A 26,915-nucleotide genomic window follows, 5' to 3' on the forward strand; every position below is an offset into this window, starting at 1 on the left:
TACAAGGAACAGATGTTCACTCAAGTTAACTTAAATGAAGTGGAATTTATTTTAAGGACCCAGGGGAATATCATAGAACAGAATTGTTTAAAAAAACAACTATATATATATATATATATATATATATATATATATATATATATATATACACACACACACACACACACACACACACATACACACACACACACACACACACACACACACAATGGGCCTTATAGGAATGGGGAGCTGACATATTCTCTCTCCCTCTTTCTCCCTTATCCTATTTCCACCCCAAACTACATGTCTTTTAATCTCTTATGTTATTTTCCTCTTTCTCTCTTCCCAGACCAGTTTCGGAGCTCATTCACCACTTTTAGATGATCTATCATGAATGCCCAGAAATGAAATTAGATTAAATGAAATCATTAAAAAATATGTAATTAATAAAAAAAGGATGCAGTAAAGGTAAAAATAAAGGGGAGGGGAGGGATAAGAAGAAAAGAGTCAATAGAAAACGAATAGCTTGGGGACAAACTTAATTCTAACCATACCACTCATCACATAAATATAGTGTAAACACACCAATTTAAAAGGCATGGCTGTCAGATTGAATTAAAATATTTAAGGTGTTGAGAGAGAACAAAAAGAACAAAAAAGCACTAACCTAGAATTCTGTGCCCCACAAACAAAAACTGAAGGAGTTTGTCACCAGTAGACCTGCCTTGAAAGAAACACTAAAAAAAGTTCTTCAGAGAGAAGGAAAAATAGATAGGTCAGAAACTTGGATCTACATAAAGAAAGAAAGAACATTACAGAAGGAATAAATGAAGGTAAAATAAAAATCTTTATTTTTCTTATATCTATCTGACTCTTAGTTCAAAATAATGACACTGACAACATATTATGTGATTATAGCTTACAGATTAGTGACATCAATAACAGCAATAATATAAGGAATAGACAGAAGAAATTGGAAATACCCTGTTATAAAGTATCTACACTACCCATGAAGTACTATGGTGTGACTTGAACTGTAGGGCAACCACTAATTTTTTTTAAAAAGAAGTATAACTGATGTGCTGAGAGAAAATAGAGTGATAAAAAAAAATGCTCAGTTAAAACCAGAGAAGGCAGAAAGAGTAGATTTGGAAAAAAATAAATAAAAGAATTGGTGTAACAAATAGAAAACAGTTGCAAATTTGGTAGATACTAATCCAACTATATCAATAATCACTTTAAATATGAATGGTCTAAATACACCAATTAAAAGACAGAGATGTCAGAATGGATTTAAAAAAACTACCCAACTATAAGTTGTCTACAAGAAACCCTTTAAATATAAAGGTATACATACATTAAAAGTAAAGAAATGAAGAAAGATATACCAAGCTAATACCATCAAAAGAATGTAGGGGTAGTTATGTTAAGGACAAAGCAGGCTTCAGAACAAGGAAAATTATCAGGGATAAAGAAATCAATTAATCAAGAGGAGACAGCAACATAAATACCTAATAACAAAGCTCTAAAATGCAGAAACAGAACTGCAGGAAGAAATAAACAAATCCAGAATTCTGATCAGAGATTTTAACATTGTTCTATAAACAACTGATGCAACCAATAAAAAGAAAATTAATAAGGAAATAGAAGACATGAGCAATACTATCAACCAACTTGATCTAATTGACATTTATAGAATATTCTACCCAATAATAGCAGAAGACACATTTTTTTCAAGTTCACCCACTAAATACCAAGATATATCATATTCTGAAACAAGTCTCAATAAATTTAAAAGGATTAAAATCATCCAGAGAATGTTCTCTGACCACAATGGAATTAAAGTAGACATCAACAACAGAAATACATATGAAAAATGCCCAAATATTTGGAAACTAAACAACTCGCTTCTAAATAACCCACGAGCCAAAGAATAAATCACAGGGGAAATTAGAAAATATTTTGACAGGGGAAAAAATGCAAACACAATTCATCAAAATTTCTTTTTTCTTTTTCTATTTTTTTTTTTGGAAGCTAAAGCAGGGCTTAAAGGATGATCCAAATTATGTTTGAAAAAAAGAAAAAAAGAAAGATTTAAAATCAATGACCTAAGCTTTCATATTAAGAAACTAGAAAAATAAAAGCAAGCCCAAAGTAAGCAGAAAGAAGTAAATAATAAAGATAAGAACAGAAATCAATGAAATGGAAAACAAAAATAATGGAGAAAACCAACAAAACCAAATGTTTCTTTTAAAATATCAATAAAAGTAATAACCTTCAGACTGATGAGGGGCAGGGCAGACAGAGAGAACAAATTACCAGTATCAGGAATGAGAGAAGGGGCATAACCGTGGATCATACAGACATTAAAAGGAGAATAAGCAAATATTATGAAAACATATGCCAATAAACACAACTTAGATAAAATGGACAAATTTCTTTAAAAACACGAATTGTCAAACTCAAGAAGAAATCATTCAAATAGCCCTTTATCTATTAAAGAAATTTGTTTGTAAAAACCTTCCCATAAAGAAAACTCAAGCCTAAACAACTTTGCTGGTGAATTCTATTCCCAAAATTAAGAAAGATAGATTGCCTATTTCACACTACTCTTCTATAAAATAAAAGTTGAGGGGGCACTCCCAACTCATTCTGATCCAGAATGACCCTGATTCCAAAACCAAATAGTTGTTTTAAGAAAATTAAACTACAAACTAATTTCCAACATGAGCATAAACACAAAATTAATAAAATTTAAACAAATTGAATCCAACAATATAATAAAAAAGCTAATACATCACGACAAAGCGAAGTTTCTCCTCAGAATGCAAAATCAGTTTAACATTCAAAAATCAATCAGTATAATTACATTAAGAGTCTAAAAAAGAAAAATCATGTAATTATCTCAACAGTTATAGAAAAATCATTTGCTAAAATTCAGAATACCCATTCATGACAAAAAAAAACCTCTCAGCAACCTTAGTCTAAAAGGGAACTTTCTCAACTTGATAAAGGGCATCTACGGAAAATTTAACGACTACCATAACACTAAATGGTGAAAAACTGAATGTTTTTCTCCTAAGATCAGGAAAAAGGCAACAATGTCTGCTCTCCCCTCTCCTATTCAACACTGTACTGGAGATTCTATCCAGGTGTAATTAGGAAAAAAACGAGAAAGGAAATAAAAGGCAACCAGACTACAAAGACAGAAATAAAACTCTATCCTAAAACTTACTTTCTCTAATGTCATAAGCTTATCATCCTGGCATGGTGGAATTTGCAAAAGTCTCACATATCTGCTGGGTACCAGATAATGGATTCTGCCTCTTTGTCACTATCCCTCTTTTTAACACCAGAAGGCTGAGTGCTTGGATTGGACAGTCAGGGATTCCCACTCTGATGCCATCACGCTAGGGTCTGGCCAATTATTTCCTCTTCCCCTCCCCTCCATCGGCTCCCCTTTCTCCCTCTTCCTCCCCCTTCCCCTCCCTCTCCCCTCTCTCTCCTTCCCTGTCTCTCTCCTCACCCTCCACCTCCAGAAGACTAGACCGCTAAATAGGTCACTGATGAGATTCTGCTCAAGGACGCTCAGCCATTTCTCTCCCGTTTTGACACCCTCTCTCATTTGCAAGAGTCCAGATAGGTAAACTGGTCTCAGAATGTGTTTGTGCCTGAGTTTCCTCATCTTGAGACTGCAGGGCAGAGAAAAGTTCGAGGCATTAGATAAATAATGTATCAAGCTACTCGTTGCTGGATAACATGTTCTCAGTGCCGTGATGGCGACAGACAATATTTGAGTATGGACTTGTGAAGGAAAAGTCTCCGCAGCTCAACCTGCCTTGATTCTTGCTGGCAAGCTGCCTCCAGCCCAGGCAGAGGGAGCTGTCCATGGTGGTGTGAGCAGAGGCACACACGGGCATCTGGTGCCAAAGCCTTGTGGTGATAAAACCGGGAGCTTGGCCTGACCTTGCCCTCTGCATACTCTGCTTTCAGGAACACTGCAGAGTTATCGGTGGCTGGCATAAACAGCCAAGGAGCCAGAAACCTAGGTCCCTGTCATCTCTTGCTTAATCTTCCCCTTACCAAATACTGTGATAACCCCAAAAGCTACAATGGACCGCCACCACGCAAAATTTGGCTCCAAATGTTAAGACTGGTGATGACATTCACACACATGCCAAAAGGATATGCAAAGTTTTATTGCTCACATAATGAGAAACTCTGGGAAGAGCAGGATCGGTTTCCCAGGGGCCAAAACTGGCTGGAAAGAGAGCACTGAAGAACAACGAGGTGGGGGTTTTATGGTGATTGTGGAACGGGGCTGGCATGATAGCCTGGGTTTGAGTGCTTCGAACTTTCCACTGATGCCAACGTAGGAAGCACCTTGGCTTTCTCATCAGCGTGCCCAGATGTGGGGCAGGAGGAGAAAGGGAAGTGGGTTTGAAAAAGCAGTCAGTCGTCAAACATCGAAAGTGGAGCAGACTCTTGACTACAGCAACACTGTCAGAAATTCCTTAAAGAGTTGTGTCGCTAACTCCGCCCCCCCATGTGAGGAGCACCCACTGGCCCCCCAACCCCACCAACATCTGCTTTTGGGAGGAGCAGGTTGTTGGGGTGGGAGTCTTACTCCCCCACAAGGGAGCAGCTGTTTTTGTGGAGGTGACAGGCCCTAATGAGCTTGCAGAGAATATTTGAATTGCTAAACAGAACAGCATATTTACGACCGTGTTTATCCTTAAGCATTTGCAGTAAAAATCAAAGTGATGCCATTATGTGATCCCCCAGTGGCATGTTTGGAAGCTCTCCTTTTTTAGCCAAAATTGATTCTCCCTTTCAAGCAGCAATTGAAAATCTGAATGGTGAGGAATGGAACAGAGGAACATGGAGGAGGTTACAGAAGGAGCAAAAAGGAATCTGCTCAGCTCCCCCTGAGGGGCGCCTGTGACAACCTGTCCCTCTCTACTGTCCCATCGCGGGAACTATGAGCTGCGTCACGGAGAGGAAAGCACCTTGGCTCTGAAACCAACTGACTCCAATTTTAACTCTGGCTCAGCCACTAACGTTAGGAAATTAATTTTCTTATAACCTCACTTTTTCCATCTGTATATTAGGGATAATAAATACCTACCACAATAAGTTTGTTATAACGAAAAAACACCAGAAAATCTGTGTCAGTTTCCAGTGTAATGTTTGCCACTAGACAACAGGTACCCAGCAGAGGTTAGTGCATTTCTGCCACGACACTTACCACTCGGACAACCACCAATACCAAAGCACTATATTTACAGACGTCCGTGCTTCTTATCTCTCCATTCTTCTGTCCACGGTGCATAGATTGCTCTCCAAAATCACCAAGTAAAAAATCACATCTGCACTTTAAAACTTCCAGAGAACCCACCACCTCCTCAACACACTTCATCTTCAGGACACAAAGTTTCTTCCTGAAACTGAACTGAAATCTAGCTGTTAGCATGTGGCTAGCGGAGAGAGTGTAAATTGGGACCACCACTCTGCAAACACTTTGTAGTAAAATCAGTGAGACACATCCTTCCGATGGCCCAGCAGCACCCACTCTGGGGGATACGTTGTAGAGAAACAGGAGAAAGCAGAAGAATGTTCACAACAGCACTGTTTGTGATAATGAAAAAGAGAAAAGGGAAATACCCCCAAATGTTCAACAGAAAAATGGATAAATAGCTTGTCATATATTCAGACAATGGAATATTAAATGACTATGAAAATGAATTAATTATAGAATGCATCAACATAGATGAATCTCACCAATATATTTAATGAAAAAAGGAATTCACAGAAGATTAGAAAGGTATTGATTCCAAATTGGGACAATATTTAAAACAGGTGAAGCTATACAATATATTATTTGGGACTAAAATTCAGGTTGAATTGACCTCTGGAGAGAGGAAAGAAATGTGAGCCAGCAGGGCAGACGCAGGACTTCAAATGGATCAGTAATATTCTATATTGTAACATATTTTACTACTATTTTAAAGCCTCTAATATGTATTATATATCCTGTTTTAGAATTCCAAGATAATCATAATTTTTAAAAAACAATTTTATGGCTTAGCTGGCTGTCACCTTAAATGTTCATGGAGTTGAAAAAAGTTATTAAAAAAAAAAAGAAAATGTCTTTTGCCTAAATGTTTATTTGCCTGCTGAAGAAGTTTGGTTTTGTTTGTAATTATAGGACTTAGAACTTTAAATGTAATAATGTGAATCGTAAATCTCCAAAAGGGATTTAGAATCCAATAATCCCCAAACTTTCTTAACCATGGGATACTTAGACTTGGCTTGGAATACCTAGAAGGCAGATAAGGTTTGAGAAAAATTATTTGTCCTGGTTCCATGCCACACCTCCCATCCCCAACGAGAAGCCATTCCCTTCTACACTCTTGGCTGCAAACCTTTGCTGAGTGTCTAGGAGGCAGCTTCTCTGTCTGCCCACCTGGACTCCTGTTCTTTGCTAGCTCATGGGTTCCTAGAGACCTTTTAAGACCTAAGAGCTTGGAAAAAATGATGGCCTTGTCTCCCACTCTGGCTCTGGGCCCATTCTCTTTACCTCACCGTTTCGGTGCTGTATTCTATCTGCTGGGTTGGCTTTCCTCCCAGCACTCACATGGGTCTGTGTCCTTAGCTCCTGCTCTAGCACAGTAGACAGACCAGGTCACCTCCCTCTCAGGCTTCTCTCTCCCCTCGGCACTTTGCCAGGCTGTGTTGGGTGAGTTGAGAGAAGATCATGAGACTTGAAAAGAATTTCCCTGGGGAGTGGGCAGAACTGGAATGACAGAAAAGACAAGACTTGGGTAGACAGGCACCAATAAGAAAGGGCTTGTGCCATATGCCCACGAGGTCGCCACGGAGGGCATGGCCATTTTTGAGGCCCAGATGATCGCCCAGATTAATAGCTGAAATGGGTGGGTCTCTTTAAAGAGAAGATCCAGCCGGAATACTTGATTCCTGACTATGATTTGAGCAGATCAGGAAGGTCACCGACAGACAGATGGTAATGGAAGAAGAAAGACCAGCAGAAGCCCCTGGAAACCTCTGGAATGGACAGAGGAGGAGATGCAGGGCTACATGCCAGGCAGTTAGGAATCCAGAAATGTTGTGGAGGTTCCTGGAAGGAAGAATTGGAGTTCATACCATTGCAATGAAGGGCGGAGCCCAAGGGATACTGTTGTGATTTCTGTCCCCTCCCCTCCTCTCCCTGTCTGCCCCACGTATGTGACCTGGGGAAGCAGACATTGCAAATTACAACAGACATTCAGATTAGTTTTTTGTGAGTCACTAAGTAGCATTTGACTCTTTAAGATAAAAAATGAAATGGTATAAATTAGGGTTCTTTGTGATAAGCAGTGTGGCTAATGTTAAGAGAAAATGAATACATTTGGAGAATATTATATAGCTCAAAGGATAAGCAGAAGGCCAGAGAACCAGGTCACGTGAGAACCAGGATGACCAGCAGACACGATCCAGGTCACTTCTCAGACCCACCTGGCCAGGACAGCGTCTCTGCTGCCACAGGGCCACTGACACCTAGGGGTACTCACAACCAACTCGGTGAAGTACCACATCACAAAGACTCTGCTGCCACCATAAAGAATGTCTGAACTGTTCTGAAATCTTAGAGTGGATCCCTCAAGATTCAATGCGTGAAATGCTAATACCTGAGAAACTGAACCAGAGACTAATGGCCCTTGGGCTGGGAGAGAGGATCTCCCCTTTGCTTTCCATCGTGAGAGGTGAGTGGTCCTCGCACAATCGATTTCCCAAAACTAGAATGGGGATCCTGCTTGCTGAGCAGCCCAGAGAAATGATAAATGTCCACTGTGTCATTCTAATAGTGCGTGGCGTACCAAACCAATATCTGTGAATAAACAGAGTTTGAAATGACTTTGTGTTGGCAAATGAATTCTGAGTGTGTGTGAATGGGAAGGTTGCCAACTGTGAGCAAAGAGAAAGACTTCAGAAGAAACTCGAAGGCTACAGCTCCAGAGACCGTGACACAGACCAGGATGTCCCAGGCCTTTGGGCAACCAGCTGAGAAAGAGCCTGCAGCTTCTGTGGGGCTGGGGCAGGGTCTCACAAGGACAGAAAACGTCCCTTCCACCAGATCCAGAGAGGGCTGGTGGCAGCGGCCTCCGGTACAAGCCTGAACCAAATCGCATCAGCAGCCCTTGTGAACAGCACTTGTTCAGCGATCTTCCTGCAACTACAGCTGCAGGTTGAAGGCTCCTCTCCGGGGATGGGGTTCGCAGGAAGCAGTTATTTCTACCCGGCACAGTTCGTTTCCTAAACTGCCCACGATAAGCATGTGTGGCTTTTATAACCAGCAAAGCAAAGAAAGGGTTAAAGAAATAAACTCCAGAGGAAGCTACCCCTTCCCGCCAGGATAAATAAATCATCTTCGGGTAACAATTAAGACCTAAATGTGCAAGTGGGAATATGTGTCTCGTGTGCATGTAAAAGACAAAATTTAGCACATGGTAAGTCTGTAAGAAATCAGAACTCGGTTTTCACGTTTGGTTGGGTTCATTGTACATATAACTGCTCCAAACTGTTTTTTCACATTGAAAAAAAAAAGTTAACTTTCTATTAAATTTGGCAGAGATCTCTGCCTTAGGATTCTACATCCCTTCTGCAGCCTCCGGCCCCCACCACGTTCACATTTTCCTGGGAGGCCCCTCTGGTCCTCGCCAGAGCAGCCCACCCACGCCCCACAGACCACTCACAGGTGAGTGTAATGTTCTCAGGAGTGGCTCCTTGGGAAGTGTGAGCAAGCCTTAAGCACCGCCGCCATGCACAGGTGAGCAAGCTTCCAGAAGGCAAGTCCCAAGAGGGATGGCAAAGTCCTTCAGATTCCAGATGCCAGGACCGGGTGGGGAGGAAACCCAACCCAAAGAAGGACCCTGGGCCGCGTGGCGTAAGGCATGCACAGCAGGTCATTCATAAGAAACCCATCTGAGGTGCGGCCAGGGAGAGCTCCAGGAAAGGGCCACAGTGCCGGGATCTAAGAAATCAGAACTGAGGTGCAGGTGGGCTCTGTTCTCAGGTACCACTTGTCCAGCTCACCTCAGCCTTTGGGGAGCTGTCCCCACCCTGTCTGTCCACAGGCCATGTGTTCAGGACTTGACTTCCTAAGCCACCCACCCAACCCATTCCACACCTCACTCATGTTCTGGTCTCTCCATTTCTATTGCCCCAGCTTCCTTGGTGCCACCCCAGTCCACGGCTGCAGCACAGGGTTGGGGGTCCCTTTTCTCTTTGCTGACAAAAGGGACTCGAAGTCACTCATCACTCTTCTTTACTGGACACAAATCGTCTCGAAGATGTGGTAAGCAAAGAGTTAACGCCTTAGAGAGTCTCTCCCTAATAATCAGAAGCATGAAAGAATAACAATAAAAAGAGAATTGTACAGATAAACAGAGGCATACCGAGGAGGGGGGAAGGTGGGAGTGGTCCACCCAGGGCAGGAGGAGAATTTCTTCACTGTCATTGCTTAGAATTGTCAGTGCCTGGTGGTAAGAAAAAGCAGATGAATTTTTCCTTGGTTTCATAACTCTTAAAATTCTCCAGACAATGTACCTCCTTATTCCCTGTCCCCAAATGACCACTCCAACCTCACTTGGGGCAGACCAGCTCTCTGCAACTTTCTGTGTGATGAGCAAATTTGTACTCTGCACTCTTTATCAATAGTCTTTGATTTCTCGAGCCATAAAATGGCATCCACGAGTGGGAGACAGGGGAGATGTAAATATCCTTCCGTCTAACCCTCTTATTTCACAGGGAAGGAAACAGGGGGCCGAGAGATGCCGTGACTCGTGCAAGTTAGCGGCAGAGCTGGGTTTTGACCTCAAGTCTTCCGAGCTTCTGCACCCAGGACCAGCACAGAAGGAGACGTGGCTGGTCCAGCATTTTACAGTTATTTAGAGGCCCTTTTCCCAATTCAACCAAGAACTTTCTCTTAACTACTGAGGGTTCTAACACAGTAATGTGCTCCCTGCCTGGGCCCCAAGACAGCTTTCTCAGAGCAGGATCAAAACCCTTTCCCTCATAGACACCTCAACACGGGGCTTGATAGCCCCCTGGATTCTACTCACAGAATAACCCTGCATTACTGCAATAGAAAGTGCCAGAAAAATCCCTCTCCAGGCATGTGGTCTTTAGGGTGAGCGTTTCCTGGGCTGCTCTGACTTTTACAGCTTTTTCAATTAGCTGCTCCATGCAGCTTGCAGCATTCATCACTCAGCACCCTTCATGCTCAAGTCAGAGCTTTTCTAAAACATGCAAGTTTCTCTCAGCTCCAGCCATTCCAGCCACCTCAGCGCCTGGGGTGGGGACAGTGAGTGCACCTCCACCTGTGGATATCTGTGAGAAGTGGTGATGGAAAACACTAGAATATCTGTTACACACAGCAGGTCCGTGCTTATTCTGCTTCCCCGCCCCTGTGGTACTGATGCTGGCATGTTGCTGTCAAGAACAAGCCGGTTTAACAGCGGCCAGAGTAGAGGCTATAAATGAATGAAGCCAGTCAGCTGCTGCCCCAACTGCACATGATGACAACGGAGCTGGCGTTCTTTCCCATGGTCCATTATTTTTAGATTATCCATGCCATGCTTCTTATTAGCCCAAGTCATTGAGAGTTCACGGTTGGTGAGGCTGAATCATTGCCCGAGTGACTCAGCCTCTTGATTAAAAACAGAACCAAGAAGCTTGTTAGTTCCCCATTGCTTATAGAATAAAGCCTCAATTCCCTGGCAGGACGTTCAAGGCTTTTCATAACCTTCCCAATTCTACCATCTACCATCACCACCATGAAGCCCTCTCTTTCTTCCCCCCACCTGCACATCCTATGTCGGATGCCTCCTTACCCCCCAGGACTCGGCTGAAGTCATCTTCTCAAAAAGTCTACCTTGACTGCTTCTAGGCCCCTCCTCTGAGCTCCTTGCCTCCACCTCAGACCCTTCTCTCTTTGTCTGTTTCCTCCACTAGCCTGAAAGCTCTAGGGCTCCACTGCATGATAAATGTGTGGCCGGGGACAAGTCCCTGCAGCTCTAACTCTCCATGTCATCATTTGTAGATGGAAATAGGAGTGGCGCCCTCCCCTACGACTGTTAGGAGGAATACGTGAGTTCATGCATGTGAAGCGCTCAATACATTTCCACTATTATGACGCCACAGGCAAGGTTGATCATTCTTGGTCTCCCCAATATCCAGCCCAGGCCCCAAGACACAGCAGATACTCAGTAGTTACTGACTGAGCAAATGAATATGGCCATAGCCCATCCAAACCTATCTTCCATGTCCTAAACACTCCATCCTTTTTCTAACTCTTTGCCCCCACACTCTGTCTGGAATGCCGGTTCCTCCCCACCCCACCCTAACCTCGTCCATTTTCTACCTGGCGAACTCCCACTTATCCTTCAAAACCAAGATCAAATATTACGTCCTCTTTCCTCCCTTCCCGAATTCCTTGAGGACAAACAGAATGTTGTTCATTATCCCTATGACCCTGTTTATCCCTATTGTTCTGTTTACTCATATGTCCGTCTCTCGACAGTGAGCTCCTACCGAGCAATGACTGATTTCTCCATCCTCCTGCCTCCGTAGCTTGCATTGTGCGGGCATACGTCAGGTATTTAATAGGCAAAGAAGAGATTCCCCAACAAGTCCTGAGTCTGATCCCAGTGGCACGGAGACGGCAAGAGGAAAAAGCCTCAGACTTCTCCTGGGAAGCAAGAAATCTGGCTGTGTGCTTCGAGCAACACTGCCATTTTTTTATTCCTATTACTTCGTGCAACAACAAAGACATAATTCAAAAGAGAAGAAATATCATCCACTATCGTATTAAACCAACACATCAACTGCTTTCATTTTTCTTTGGTCCCCTACAGTGCTTTGTTTATATGCATGCATAATTTTACATAGTTGCACCCATAATGTAGACACAATTTGGAATTCTGCTTCTTCGTACTTATTCGTTTCTCATAAGCATTTTTCCGAGTTACTGCACGGTCTACAAAATCAGCTTGTCTGGCTGCATAATATTCCATTTGATTGCCTCTAAATTACAACTCTGATATATAACACTATGCCAAGTATCTTTTTACATGGACCTGTTATTCTTCTAATTGGTGGTATTTTTCAACCATTTCTGCGTAAGACTTCAGAATCTCCCTGAGTATCTTGACAAAAGAGCTGATACCTTTGCTACTAAGTCCCAGCAAAGAACTAAGTCCAAGGGCCAGTCAAGGCAAGAGCACAGGAGACTGGTTTTCAGCCTCTGGATGTGTTTTAGAATCATCTGAGAGTCTTTTAAAACTACCGACGTACAGGCCCAGCCCAGACCCCTCGCCTCCTCAGAATCTGGGGGTGAAGTAAGAGAATGTTTTAAAAGGTCTCCAGGTGACTGCAAGGCCAGTGAGAATCACTGCTCTAAATCCTCCCAAGTCAGAGAATAAGCAAGAGCATCATGGTAAAATCCATGTCCCCTGCTTGGAGTGGTCTCGCTAGACCATGGAAATTAGTCACACACAGGGGCTGTGGAACTCATGGGAGGAAGCTAGCCCGTCAACAAGTGCTTATTGGTCACTTCCCACCTGGTGAAGTTATTCCAGCCCAAACTATCCAATAGCCTGCTCTGTACTTCTCCTTAGATGCAAACAGACACTTTGACCTTGGCGTGTCCCAAACCGAACGCCTAATTTTTATCCTGCTCAAACCAGCTCTTCCAGCAGCCTCCCTCACCTCACTTAATGGAAACACCTACCTTCCAGTTGCCCAGGCCCCAAACCTGGGATCATCCCGGCACCATTGCTCCTGTCACATCCTACATCCCGACCTACCACTGACTCCTGTGGCCTCTCCTTTCAAAATATATCCAGAATCTAAACTTCTCACCACTTTCCCTATCACCCGGCTCCAAGCCACCACCATCTCCTGGCTAGATCGTTGCAACAGCCTCTGAAATACTCTCCCCAATCCACCCTTGCCCCTGGCAGGCTTTGTGCCACGTAGCAGGCCAGAGTGAGCTTTTAAGAACATAACTCAGATGATCTCACTCATCTGTGGAAACTCAGTGTCTGTGCATGTCACTCAGAGTGGGATGTGTCATTTTGTGCCAACTTGACTGGGCCACGGAGAACCCAGACATTTGGTCAAATGCTATTCTGTGTGTATCTGTGAGGGTGTTTCTGGATGAGACTAACATTTGAATCTGTAGACAATAACGCAGGTTGCCCTGCTTGAAATGGTTGAAGGCCTGAGTGGAACAAACAGGCTGAGTAACAGCGAACTCCCCCCGCCTGACTGCTGAGCGGGGACATTGGTCTTTTCCTGTCTTGGGACCCAAACGGAAACATTGGCTCTTTCTGGGTCTCAAGCCTGTGGGCTCACAGACCAGAACTTAAACCTGGGCTTCCACATTGCGGATGGCAGACCTTGGGATTTCTCCACCTCCGTAATGGCGTTAGCTAATCCCTAAACATACATAACAGGGAATTAGTGGATGCAATTATATACATATATTGATTGCCTTTCTCTGGCTAACCCTGATTCCCACAAGGAATAAAATGACAAGTTCTTTCCAAGACCTGCAGGGGCTTTCGTACAGCTCAGCCCTCGCCACTCTCTCTCGGACTCATCTCACGCCTCTCCCCTTCCAGCACTGTGGTCCCACCTTGTAGACCTCAAATAAACCCATCACGCTTCCGTCTCAGGGCCGTTGCACGTGCTGTTCCCTCTGCCTGGAAAGCGCTCCCACGTGGCTTTACTCCTTCACTTCCTAATGGTCTCGCTCAGCTCAGTGACCTCTTATTCGACAGGACTGCCTTGACACGTGCGCCCGTATAAAATGGAAACCTGTCCCCATGTGATATTCCTAAGTCTTCTTCCCCGGCTCTAATTTTTTCTGTTGTACTCATGACTGCCTGGTGTATTAAATATTTACTTGTTTACGATCTCTTCCCACACGAAAATGGCACAAACAGGAGAAAATCCAGATACATAATACATTAGGTGGTGATGAGTGCCGTAAAGAAAAATATATGGGGAGGGGGATAGCGCAAGAGAGGGCGGTGTTTCAAATAGGGCGGTTGGGAAAGGCCTCCCTGAGGACATGAAATAGAGGCAAGAAGTGAGCAAGAACTAAAAGGACTGAAAACAGAAAAGGGGGCAATGAACACAGAGCCTCCCCCGTATCCCCTCCTCATTCCTTATTCAGGTAAAGCCAGCGGCGTCCTTCCACGCGTGCCTACGGCTGTCACCTGAAGGCTTCGCTCAGCCTGCACGGGGAGCGGGCCAGCTGCACCCCTGGGAGCAGCTCTCAGCCAACGCCAGCACGGACTTAGGGAATCAGGGCCCCAGCTCCCACCCCCATCAGTGGGATGAGTCTGAGGCATGTCAGAAACCACCCCCCAGGGTCCCCAGTGGACGGAGCCCGCCCGCTTGCCCACAGTGGTAACTTGCTCACTAACACCTGGCACCGGCCGGCTTCCCTTCTGTACCTGCCGGGTTCAGCGGACTCACTGGCACCCGAATCCTCATCTCAGGATAGAGTCTAAGCCGGAAGAGAGCTCACCTGGTCCCCAATGGCTGCTCAACCTTCACGGGGAGGGTCTGACACAGGGAAGGAAGCCTCTGCTGGGGGAAACTCCGTGCTTCAGGGGCTGCAGGCACAGCAGGTGCAGTGCTCAGCTGTCCGGGGGTGACTGGTGACCCCAGCATCTCACACCACCCCCCTAGGATAGCGTGCTGTATTCAAATGAGGTTGAGGTCCCAGAGGGAGTGGGCAGCTGCAGAGGCCTGGTGGTGAATTTACAGAAGCAGATTAACTCAATCTGCATACTAAATAGCATTAAATTATGTTATTTCAACCCATAAGTTTGGACATGTCCATAGGAATAAAAATTTATGACAGTGATAAGATGTATGGTTGGTGTAAATAAGCTAGCCCAAGCAAAATGTGCTGAAAGTGCTATGGAAATTCTCCAAATTAAGTGAGTAATGCCAGCCCCAGCCTTCGGCCAGGAGGGGAAGCTGACTCCTGGCCCTTGGGGCACCTCGGTGCACGGAGAGGGAAAGAACGGTCATTGCTCACGCACAGACCTGGGGACGGCGCTGCCTTTGGAGGGGGTCACCCTTAAAGATGGGAACAGAGGTCACTGCAGGATCCAGCAAAACTCCTTTCAACAACAGTAGTAACAGTCAATGATAATAATAATATAATAGCTAACATCTCTGAGGACTTAATATGTACCTAGAACACTTCTGAGTCCTCTATGTGTTCGACTCATTTGATTCTTACAACCACCCCATGAGGTAGGTACTACTATGAACCCCATTTTAATAGGAGGAAACGGAGGCTCCGAGGTTAGGCACCCAGTAGAGCTGACCTGGGCAGTTTGACCCCAGCACCTACAGACGTAATCGAAATACACCACCGCCCCACGGAACGTCATGCTGGAAGGAACGTTGGGAGTCATCTATTTCAACTTTCTCATTTTACAGATGAGTAAACTGAGGCCGAGGGGACATGGTGACTTACCCAAGGAAAATGGCAGGGCCAAGACTCTGACCTAGGATTTCAGACGCCATGGTCAACGCTCTTTCCAGGGCCCAGGGCACCCCTTCCTGCTGCCACGGGCATGGTCTGAGACTGCCAAACAGACTAGATCAGGTGGGCACGACTGGTCTTGTCTTGCGCACGTGGCCCTGAGTCCCAGTGGAGAAGGTGCGCCTTCGGTGGATTTGCAAAGGATGGGGCTTCTCTGAGAACTCACCAGAACATAAATCAGCCCTCGCCTCTATGGTTAGCTCCCCCTTCTAAGTGGCTCAATTCTGTCCTTTGGTTAAAGCAGCATAGCTCCCAAGAGCCAGACTTTCTTGTCCAGGGTTCATTCTGTCGCAAGCGATCAACCCTGTATCAAGCCTGTTAAGCCAAAGGGGCAGCCCAGGGTGGAGTGGGCTGGGTCTCCTGCAGACATGCTGCGTCCAGGGACCCAAACACACTCTTCAGGACTTGGTGTCTCTATCTCTGCCCCTCCTGCCTGTGGGCCACACTCTTAAGGAGGTTCTCTCCACAGGGTAGGAGAGAAAAGAGCCCCACGCCAGCATTCTGAGGGCCAACCATGCTAAGGGACCCCTCTTTCAGGACCACTCTGCCATTCAACAAGGACTTGGTGAGCACCTATTACATCAGGCACTAAGGCACAGCCATAAACAGAACAAACGTAAATCTCAGGTGCCCTCACAGAATAGACACTCTATTAGAGGCAGGGTCAGAAACAAAATAAAGAACAACGTACGAGTAAGTAGGTGAAGACATAGTATGCGGTGATACTTACAGAGACAATAAAATGCAAGGGGGTAGGAGTGCCAGGTGGTACATTATTAAATTGGAGGTAGGGGCCAAGAAGGCTTTACTGAAAAAGTGGCACTTGAGCAGAGACCTGAAGGAGGCAAGGGAGTGAGCAAGGCAGGGACCTGAAGGAAGAGCACGTTAGGCAAAGGGAAGAGCCTGTGCAAAGCCCCTGCAGTGGGAGTACAGAGAAGCCATGATGGATGAACAGAGATGGGCCGGTGAGACTAGAGCAGAGTGAGTAAGGGAGAGGTAGAGATAATTGAGTCGGAGAAATAACAGGGGTGAGGGACCTATTATTTATGGCCTTGGAGAGAGAGAGAAATGGGTTGTCACTGAAGGGTTTGAGGCAGAGAAATGACATGATCTGATTTACATTTTAAAAGGCTCATTCTGGAGCTGTATTGAGAACTGACTGGAGGGGCCATGAATCGAAACAAGGCGACGATTGCAATAATCCAGGGAGGGATGAGGGTGGTTCAACTAGAACGGAAGTAGTGAAACGATTCAGGACACATTTTGAAATGAAGCCAACATGACCTTTTGATGGATCATATGTGAACTGACAGACAATGACTCCAAAACGACAAAATGACTCCAAGATTTCTTGCCTGAGCAACAGGAATGATGGAATTTTCAGCAACTGAGGTGGGAAGGCTAAGAAAGGCAAGTGTGGGGAGGGGAGGAAGAACAACCAGGGAACACCCCTGACACTTGTAGGGTTCCATGCCCAGATGAATCACTGCCTGAGACAAGTGAGGTACACTGATGGGCCAGCCCATGTCACTGCCAACGATTGGAGAAAGGGCAGCCAAATGACAGCTCCTTTTGGATCCCATGGGATGGGAAAGCCATAATTCCTCAAGGGGAGGGTTGCTGGTTCTGTCTTCCACACAGGTAGAAAAATTAGAGAGAGGAGCTGGGTAGCTTTTCCAAAGTCACACGATTTCCAGGAAATAGGCCTCTTCCCCTGTTTGCTCACATGCACAAAATCTGACTGACTACAAACCAAGTCCTATTACCTGATACCAAAAAAGCCTGCATGCTATCCATTAGAATGAGGTCAGATGGGCAAAATGTACCCCCAGGCACTCGACAGGGGTACCATGGGTCATAAGCAATAGCCGTCTGAATCCACAGGGCCTGGCACAGTGCCAGGCACACAGTAGGCACTGCCAAGATATTTACTGAATGAATGAATGAAGCAATTGAAACCCCACTGAGCTGGTCACTGGGTCTTTTGCTCACCTTCTCAGGTTGCAAAGAGATATAGGCCATGGTCCTACTCTGACCCCTCCCTGACCCTCAAAAAATCTTTGAGCAAACTCTGTAGACAGACAGGACTATCTGCTTTCTTCCTCCTCACAGGGGGGAGGGGGGCAGAAGACATGGTGCTAAACAGCATCGGTGCCCACTTGCTTCCCAGAGAAGGCCTGTGGCCTTGGTTTGGGGCAGTGGGGAGCTGAGCGGCGGAGCCTGACCACCAGGGCCACGCACCCAGCCCCCAGACACACACCTTGGCTTGCAGCCGCTTCCCACCCTGGTCCGGGGACAACCATGGCTCTGGGCTGCCCAGCTGGCCCAGCTGCTAAGGTGCTTCCAGCAGGTTGGATGGAGGGAAGGGAAGGCTGGGAGGGAGAGGAGGGATGCAGTGTCTGCTGGCCAGAACCAGGCAGGGCAACTGGGGCCTCTAAAGTTTAAAGTCTAAATTTGGGGAACAGAAAGAGACAGACAAAGATCCCCCACATCAGGCCAAGCCCCGAGGTCAGGCTGCTCCTATCTGCTCTAGAATCAAACTCCTGCAGAGGGAAGGTTGGGGGTGGGCGGGAGGGAGAGGAAGGTCATGCCCCACTTACGTGACATGTGCATATGTTCCCCATTCTTTCCCCACCCTCTTGTCCCAGAAGGCTGACCCCACAGGCGGTTACCCAGCTCCCTCGATGCTTCCAGCTGAACGCGCCAATCAGTGGGAGGCACTGGCGGGGTTCAGAGGATGGTAGGAAAAGAGGATGGGTGTTTCTTCCCCACTGCTTCCCGCATCTCTGGCTCTCTCCCCTGGTATCTCCAGCCTTCAGGCTAGAATGGCCAATCCCTGGGTGTCTCGCTACTCCGTGTTCCCTTAACCTTGCCCACACCCCTATGAAGCATCCCTTCATTGAGGTCTCTTCATTGGACCTGCCTGAGATAATCCATTCTGTTTTGGGGACCCTGGCTGACGCAGACTCCAAGCCTCACTGAGAAATCCCAAGCACTCACCCTTATAACCAGCACCAAACAATGCCCAAGGGACAGCTTCACTCATCCAAAACGCAGTTACTCCAGGTCTCCTTTGGGCTGCTCACAGTGGGGCACCCAGAAATGATTCCAGCTTGAGCTCCTTCTCTAGGAGCACATTACCTAGCCAGAGGTGAGGCTGCAGAGATCTGAGGATCGTTATTGGGGGGCTCCTGCTCTCTGTGGATGCCTCAGCTCGTCACTGCAGCCAGAGGCTGGGACTGCTCCCAGCCCCTCCAAGTCTGCCCTGGATCTTCAGTTGCCCTTGCCTTCTGGGTAAGGATGGAGTCGGCTGGGGGGTGAAGCAGAGAGGAGATTCCTCAGTGGCTCTGTGCTGCCGCCTCTCCTTTCAGCACCAAGGCCAGCGCCAGCACAGTGTTAGCCAATATGCGTTTAACAAACAAGCAAATGAAGAAATAAGCAAATGCTCCTCCTAAGTGGAGGAGCAAATGTGCAAGGTTCTTGCAAGGTGCACCCCTAGGCTCCACACAGGGGGTAGGAAAATCTATAGCCCCCCCATGCTACTTAGCTCCATTATCAATACAAGAGCTGTCCCCAGACAGAAGTGCTAAATGCAGACATACAATGACCCAGTGGCCCAGAGAGCCAAGCAGAAGCCCATAGCTGAAGAGTCACACTCAACAGAGTATACCCTCAAAGGAGAGCAAGAAATCTGTGTGCTGTGGAAAAGTCTATCTAGGCATGGTTAAGAACACAGACTCTGGACAGACAGCCCAAGTTCAAATCCCACTTCTGCCTCTCACTTCCTGTGTGACCATGAACAAGTGACTTAACCATCCTGTGCTTCACACTCCTCACCTGTAAATTGGGGATGATACTAGTACCCATCTCACACCCTTATTGTGGAGACTAAATACGTTATGAAGCAAGTAAGTTATGAAGCCAAAGCCCTTAGAACAGTTCTTGGCACATAGTAAGCTATATATTTGCTATTATTATGACTTGCTGTTATAAAAGAACAAATTCACATGGTCAGAAGGGCAGAATACCCTTATTGAAAGTTATCAGCCAAGGGACACCAAAGTACTCTTCCTTCTTTGTATTTTCTAACGCGACAAAAATTTTGTGATTTTTTTGTGCTAGGACAAAACAAATAATAGAACCACAATTTCATGCTTCAAAGTTACACATCCCATTTCATCTTCCTTTGAAGATGCTTCTATAACATTTCTGATATGATTTTCTTGCCTTCTATGAAGTTCAGGGGCACCTGCCACTTACGACGCGGAACTTCAAATGGGAGTCCAGTCCAGGAAAGGAGGACTCACAGTTTTGCTGGGCACTAGATCTAAAGCAAACCATTCCCTGCCAAATGGAGACCAAGTGGCAGGGGCAGACAAGTGGTAGCCCTGAATAAGTGAAAGGACAAAGATTCTGACACCAGGGCAGCGTTCAAACTTCAAAAAGACCACTTCTGAGCTGTGACCACGAGAAAGCAGCAACCTCCCTAAGCCTCAGTGTCCTTACCTGTGAGACAGAAATCATTGTACCCTCTTCCAGGAGTCGTAACCGAGATGAAGTAACTAAGACATGGTCTACAGAGCACTAACTCTGAGCCTGCTTTGTTGTAGGTGCCCTTGCACGTTCTACTTTCTTGTTCCCTGGAGGAAGGTCCTCACTCCCCACTGGCTGCCCAGCACAGGGAATGACAGCAGGTAGCCCTCCTAGTGTGGTCTCACGCCTGGGAGCTCTGCCCGGAGGAGGAGCTGCCAGTACATCCCAGCTGCTCAGAGGCCCCTCGGAGCTGGCCCCATTTCCAGAATTGACGGAGGGCTCCTCAAGGGAGCAAAGGCCTCCAGGAGGATGAAAAGAAAGCGTGTGCAAAGCTTTGAAGCCCTCCGTAATGCCGGACCAGCCCCTCCTCCCTGCTCAGACATCTGCTGAAGGGGAAGCTACAAGGAGAATCTGTGATGAGAAAAGAGGGACGGCCAAGAGCCAGGATTTGCATCAACAGCTTCATTCTCTGCTTTCTTGTCGGCCCTGGTGGCTGGCAGTGAGGATAATTTGAAATGAAGAATGTTTTTCAAGGAGGAGCAAGAGTCCCTCATCTGAAACTAATTTGTTGTCCAAAATTTTGCTGCAGAAGTTGTTTAGAAGCTGCAGATTAAGTTGTGCATAAAAATACAGCCAACTCTTGCTTATCCACACTCATGGATAATCCCCAAAAAATAAATACTTCAAATGGTTTCCGTGTGGTTTCATAATACGGGATTCTTTTCCCTCAACATGTTTTTGTTTTCTGCATTTAATTGTCTTCAGGGTACAAGCCAGAGAGCAAGGGGATCTATAACCTTCTGTTAATTGCAAAACAACCAAGTTTTCAGCACTGAGCCCTGCAATGCGGGAGCTGCCTAGATGGTATTTATAAATGAAAATATCATGCAGGAGAATGAAGAAGGAAATGGGAAAGAAGGATGTTTGTGCTTTTCACACACAGACCAGGGAGCGGTAATTAAGAGCTCGGCTCTGGAGTCAGACTGCCCAAAGTCACATTCCAACCGTCTCCTCCTAGGAGTGCATTGAGCACTTTAACCTCACCCTGCCTCATTTTTCTCATCTGTAAATTGGGGTTCATAACAGTAGCCATGTTATAAGGCCTTGGTGAAGATTCAGATGAGCTCATCCATGTAATGTGTTTAGCACAGGGCCTGGCACACAGGAAGCGTTCAATGGATGTAAATTAATACTAGTAAATACCCATCACCACCTGCTCTCAGTAAGCTCAGCAGGTGACCTCCTGCCGCTGGGGGTCAACACCATCTTATGGAATGCCGTGAAGGACCCCAGGGGCCATGGACAGGGTGCAGCCTTTCCAAGTCCCTGGATGGGGATGACCCAGGTTTCAGCGGAGGAGGCAGCTCAAGCTGTGGCCAGGCATCAGGGGAGAGCCCAGGACAGCGGTCACCTCTTCCATGTGCCAGGCTAAGAGGTCTACCATCCAATCTCAATTACACTGCCTAATGGGGTAAAGTGGTTATGATTCATGGAACATTGGCCATGAGCAGCTGGGCTTGGAAAAGCAAGCAGCTGCCAATGGCACAGCACAAACACTAGGTTAGGAGAGAGGCCCAGGAATGCTGGGAGGGCAGGGCAGGGGCCGGGACTCTGCTCCTGAAGCTGCCGTGTGGGAAAGGGGGGTCAGAAGACCGTCAGTCCTCTCAGCTATGTGTCTGAGAAGAGGGGAAGTGGAGGTAGAGAGTAAAGCACTACCGAGGCCGCCATTTGAGACTGCAAACCCCAGGAGAAGTACGAGGAAGCCCCAAGTTCCTGAGTTCATCTCAGCCACTCCCCTGCCTCTGAGGAACCCCAAACAGGTCAAGGAACCCAAAAAAACTCACTCAGGTCAAGGTGAAGTTTCAGGGGAACACTACCCTCCAGGAAGGTGACCTGGATTCCAGGTCTGGCTCTGCCGGGAACGTAATAACAATCATAGTCGTGGTGGTAAGAGCTTCTTATGAACTAGGTGCTGTGCTAAGCTCTTACATGGATGATCCCATTTGATCCTCACAAGCTTTATGAGGAAGGTATTATTTTTGTCCAGGTATTATTTTATAGATAAGGAAATGAGTCTCTAACTGTAAAGAAACTGCCTTAAATCACTCAGCTAATAAGTGGGTGATCTGGGATTTGAACTGAAGTCCTTGTCATTCCAAAGTCCCTGCTTTTAACCAGTCCACTGGACCAGTAGCTTCAGACAAGCTCAGCTGCTTGATCTGTGAAGGGAGGGATTTCCAGCCCAAACTTCTGCGGCGAAACTCCAGAAAGAAAACTGCCGGAAGCGGGAGCTGCCGCTTTCTGTGTCCTACGTAGCAGACCAACCAACTCGGTGAAGAGACAAGGGCTCAGGGGGTCAGGCGGGAAGACGACAGCCATGAACGTGACAGTAATCATTTTCTTTTTATGTTTTTACATCAGGGACGGTGAAGTGTCTCTGGGCACTTTCCCACAGCCCTAGGATCCCTGCCACGCCCGCTTACTCCCAGCCCCTAGAGCACAGAAAGCCCACTCCCCAGTGCCTGGGGGCAGATGCCCCACACACACCGGGCACTGAGCTTGTCCTGCAGCCTGCCCAGCACTGCCTCTTACCCTCAGCCCCTCTCTGCCTCGGGCTGCTGTGCCGCTGGCCACTCACCAGCACTGGGGGACTTCAGGTAAGGAGCAAAGGAGGAAAGGCCGTGAGGCACCTGCTTCTAAAAGGGCTTGGGACTGCTCTCTCTCCTTTCCTCCACGCTCACGCTCCCCTGGGGATCAGCTGGGGGGGGGGGGAGAGAGAGAGAGTTGGGGCTGAAACAAGTTGGGCCTGGGCCTGTGGTTTGAGAGAAATCCCTGCTGGGCCGAACCACTCCCCTCCCCCGTCCTCGTAGCCCCCCACGCTCCTCAGCTGCAGAGCCCGCATCGCTTTGTCAGCAGACCGCTGAGACTGTGCACCGTCCTCCAGCCGCCATCCATCACCCCTCCCTCATCTCACCCAGCTGCTTGTGCTGCGTCTCCTCCATTTCTCTCTGCGTTCACCCTGCGGCTCAACCCCCAGGCTCCTCCTTCCCCTCCACACCCCAGGCAGCGAAGAACCAGAGGGAAGGGTATCTGCATGGGGAGGGACCTTGCAGGTTGCGTTTTCCAACTCTTCCATTTTACAGGTGGGGAACTGAGGCCGGAGGGCCCGCTGTTCCCATCACGCATCACATACATGGAGGCAGAACGCTGGCTGGGCCGCAGGGCTCTGGGCTTCCTGCTCAGCATTAGTTCTTTTGCAAGAGAAGCTCATCAGATGCAGGAGCAAGTACCGTGCCCCTACCAGGGTCTGCAGGAGCCTCTCAGCAGGGGTGGCTAACGGGCAGGCTGTCCTGTCACCCCACTTGCTCTCACTCTGGCTGACAGTGGGGAAATGAGCTAAACAATGATTGACGGCCTCGAGGAGCCCTGGGACCCAGTAATCGTTTGTGCTCAGTTTCCCCCAATATGAACAGAAGTTCCTGAGATTCATGTGCCGATCAGGAGGTGGCCTTTGTAGCTAACCGAGAACGTCAACCCAAAAAACAGGCCGTGTACAATGAGCCACGGCTCCCAGAAGCTGCCCACCACCCCCGGCCCTCCCCAGCCCCTGGCTCCCAGGCTGTGGATCTCTGAGCCCAAAATTCCCCTCCTCACAGAGTAATTGCCCCTGGCTCCCCTCACTTCTAAGCAACAAGCCAAGGTATTAGTTCCTGGGAACGTGATTGATTTCCAGGGACTTGGAACTTAATTACATTTTTGCAAAATCTGTTTGGAATCCTCAGAGAAGCGAGACACTTTCTGTACTTTGAACTCACCACGGAGGAGGGCTTCCAGCATCTCAGAGGCTCCGTGTATCCTTCCTGGGGCGAAGGGAGGGCCGTGCTATGGCTGTCGGTTTTCATCTTTCCTGACTCAAGATCCCCAACCCCCCGGCGTTTGGCTGGAGGAACTGGGTTCTTCATGCAGAAGAAGAGTTCCTCACGTGGTCCTCCCCACACCAGAGTCTCCCTGTGATGCCCGGGAAGCATGAGTCCCACCTGCAACACAGGTGCGCGTGTCCCCCCACCCCCCCACCCACTACCACGGGCTCAGCCGGCTGGCCTCACCTGCTGAGTGGAGCTTTGATCTCAACCTCAGGAGGTAATTCCTTTCATTATTCTAATCACCATCATCATCATCATCATCAATAACTACCGTTGAATGAGCCCTAAGTATGTGCCACAGTCTGTAAGATTCTTTCCACATATCAGCTCATTCTATCCTCACAAGACACCTGCTGAATTTGCGTGACTCTCCCCATTGACCAAGAAGCAAATGGTGCTCAGAGAGGTTCAGCAGTTTAGCCAAGATGACAGGACTACAAGTGGCCAAACCGGGCTTTCTGTAGCCCCCGCCCCCTGGGACAGCACCTCAGTGGCCAGTTCAGCACGTGCTCTGCTGCTCTGATGACCCCCTCTGTCCTGTCCCTCCAGGGCCACTTTGCCTGTGATTCCATGTCCCCTTAAGGGCAGCACCCCTTCCCCAAGCCTGATGGCTACAGAGCAGCTCCCGGCTTTCAAAAGCACCTGGGGCAAAAAGCAAATGGGGCAGAAAGATCCCTTTTCTGGAAGTGTGACATTATAGCAAAATTAACAGCTTGAATGAGTAGGTAGAGTTCTGGTTCAATGTGTAAATTTATAGTAGTTCTGCAGCCCTGGTCTCTCCCATTCCTTTTACATACAGCACATTCGTGATTGAAAGCTCAAGAGCAATTTCAGTAACATCTATATAATAAAGTCACATGAGATTGCTTTTGAGACAAAATGGTATACATAAATAAATGCTGCCAGAAACAAGGTGGGAAAATGGACTTGATGACAACCATGTGCTTATCTGGCCTCCAAATAGCACAGCAGCTGGATTTCTTATCTGTCCACTGAGCGCACCTGCCAGGACACCTCCCGTCAGACCCGCCTCCTCCCTGGCTCTCACGCTCACGCACGCTGACTGCTCACCTGGGCCAGGGTTCCCGCCCATCTGGTGCTTGCTCACAGCTGTTTTCCCCAGACCTGCCCACCCCACAGAATGGTCTTGCCCAGGCTCTGCTCCAGCCTGCAGGGTCACACCGTGTCCCAAGCCCTGAACTGATGAGAATAACGCAGACCAAACAGAGACTGAGCCCAGGGAGATCCACTCTCTTGCACCATTACAATCTGCCTTCCTTCACGGGCCCAGAGCTTCTAGATGACCAGACAAGATGCAAGTTCATTGGAGGGTCTTGCTCACAGACACTGATTTTAATCCTGAATGGACTTCAGTGGAATTTCAAATCTGGTCGCTTCCTATGGGCCATGAGTCTAGTTAGACCAGCACCAACTTCGACGGCATGCTGGGGAAAGGGGTTCGATAGTTTTAGAAATAGATTTACAAACGCGGGTCTTTCTAGCATGGTGTAGACCAACAGCTGAGTCCCAATCCATCTGTTGAATGTCTGTGCCAATACAATATGCTGCACCGTAAAAAGACAGAGGACGTTAGTACATCTGAGGAGCACAAAGGGGGGGACCTGTGGACACTGCCATATCAACGGGCCAGCCTGTGCCATCCCCCACTCATCCTCACTGCCAGTGTACAGGCAGCACCAAAGCTGCCTTCAGACATTCCCAGAGGTCCAGGAAGCATGCGCCCTCAGCTTGCAAATATGTGGCTCCGCCCCAGCCCATGGGGCAACCCTGCCATGTCCCCTGACCCTGGTTGGCATCCAGGCCAAAGCACCAGCACAGGGGTATCCTGGCTCACCAATATCGGGGCCCACCTGCCAGGGCGCACTGCAGAGCTCATGAGAAGCAGATCTCCTGTAGCCGCAGGCAGCCCGGAAGACACGTGTGATTCTGAGAGCCACCACGTCATTACTGGAAAGAGGAAGTGACCGTGACGAAGGGAGATTGAGGACCAGGCTAGAAAAAGGAGGCGCGTCCACGTCTGCAGAAATTTCCAAACCTTTCCGTGAGGACACAGTGAGTGGCCCTCCGTCTCCTCCCCACGCTCCTCAGCAGGCAGTTGCCACCCCCATTTACATGGAACCATTCATCAAATGGCCCGGAAATGTCCACAAGTGGCCAGATCCAATCTTCCCAGACAGCAGTGAAGGCCAGCCCTGCTCAGCAGCAACGCTCAGCTCCAACTACCCCAGGAATAAGAGCAAAGACAGGAAACGGTACACAGCACAAAGGATGTGACGGAGAAATGAGCCTCCCGGCCAAGTCCAGGAGGACGACTCAGGAACTTGCACGAAGGAAGAGTAACCAGGGTCCCCTAAAGCCCCCAGTGTGAGATAACGACCAAGGGCCAGTGCCTGGGATTCTGCCACAATCCAGACACCCTTGGAAAATAAGAGAGTGTGGGGTAGAGTCCTACCAAGATACAAGTGAGAGGCACTCATGACATCGGGAGCAGAACTGACGGCAGGCGATAGGAGCAGAGGCCCAGCAGCTTCCCGCTGTTCAGGAAAGTTGGATCTAGCCATTGTCGTTCCCTACGATCACGTCATTCCCTACGATGCTCCTCTTACTTAATTCTCAGCCATGGCTTCTTGTTGCTTTTCCTTACGTCTATGGTAGCTGAGCAATAGGGTCCCACCATCGAGCCCCCACCCCACCCCACCCCTCCCTACCCCATATACACTTTCGTTCCACAGGGAGGCCTCTCCCTCCTCTTGATTAGACCAGCCCTTTTCCCTCACTTGCCATTGTTCACAGAGCTCATCGTCTCTCTCCCACCCCGAGAC

Source organism: Rhinolophus sinicus, chromosome 7 (genome assembly GCF_057876585.1).
Source record: "Rhinolophus sinicus isolate RSI-liver-muscle chromosome 7, RSI-T2T, whole genome shotgun sequence".
Lineage (NCBI taxonomy): Eukaryota > Metazoa > Chordata > Mammalia > Chiroptera > Rhinolophidae > Rhinolophus > Rhinolophus sinicus.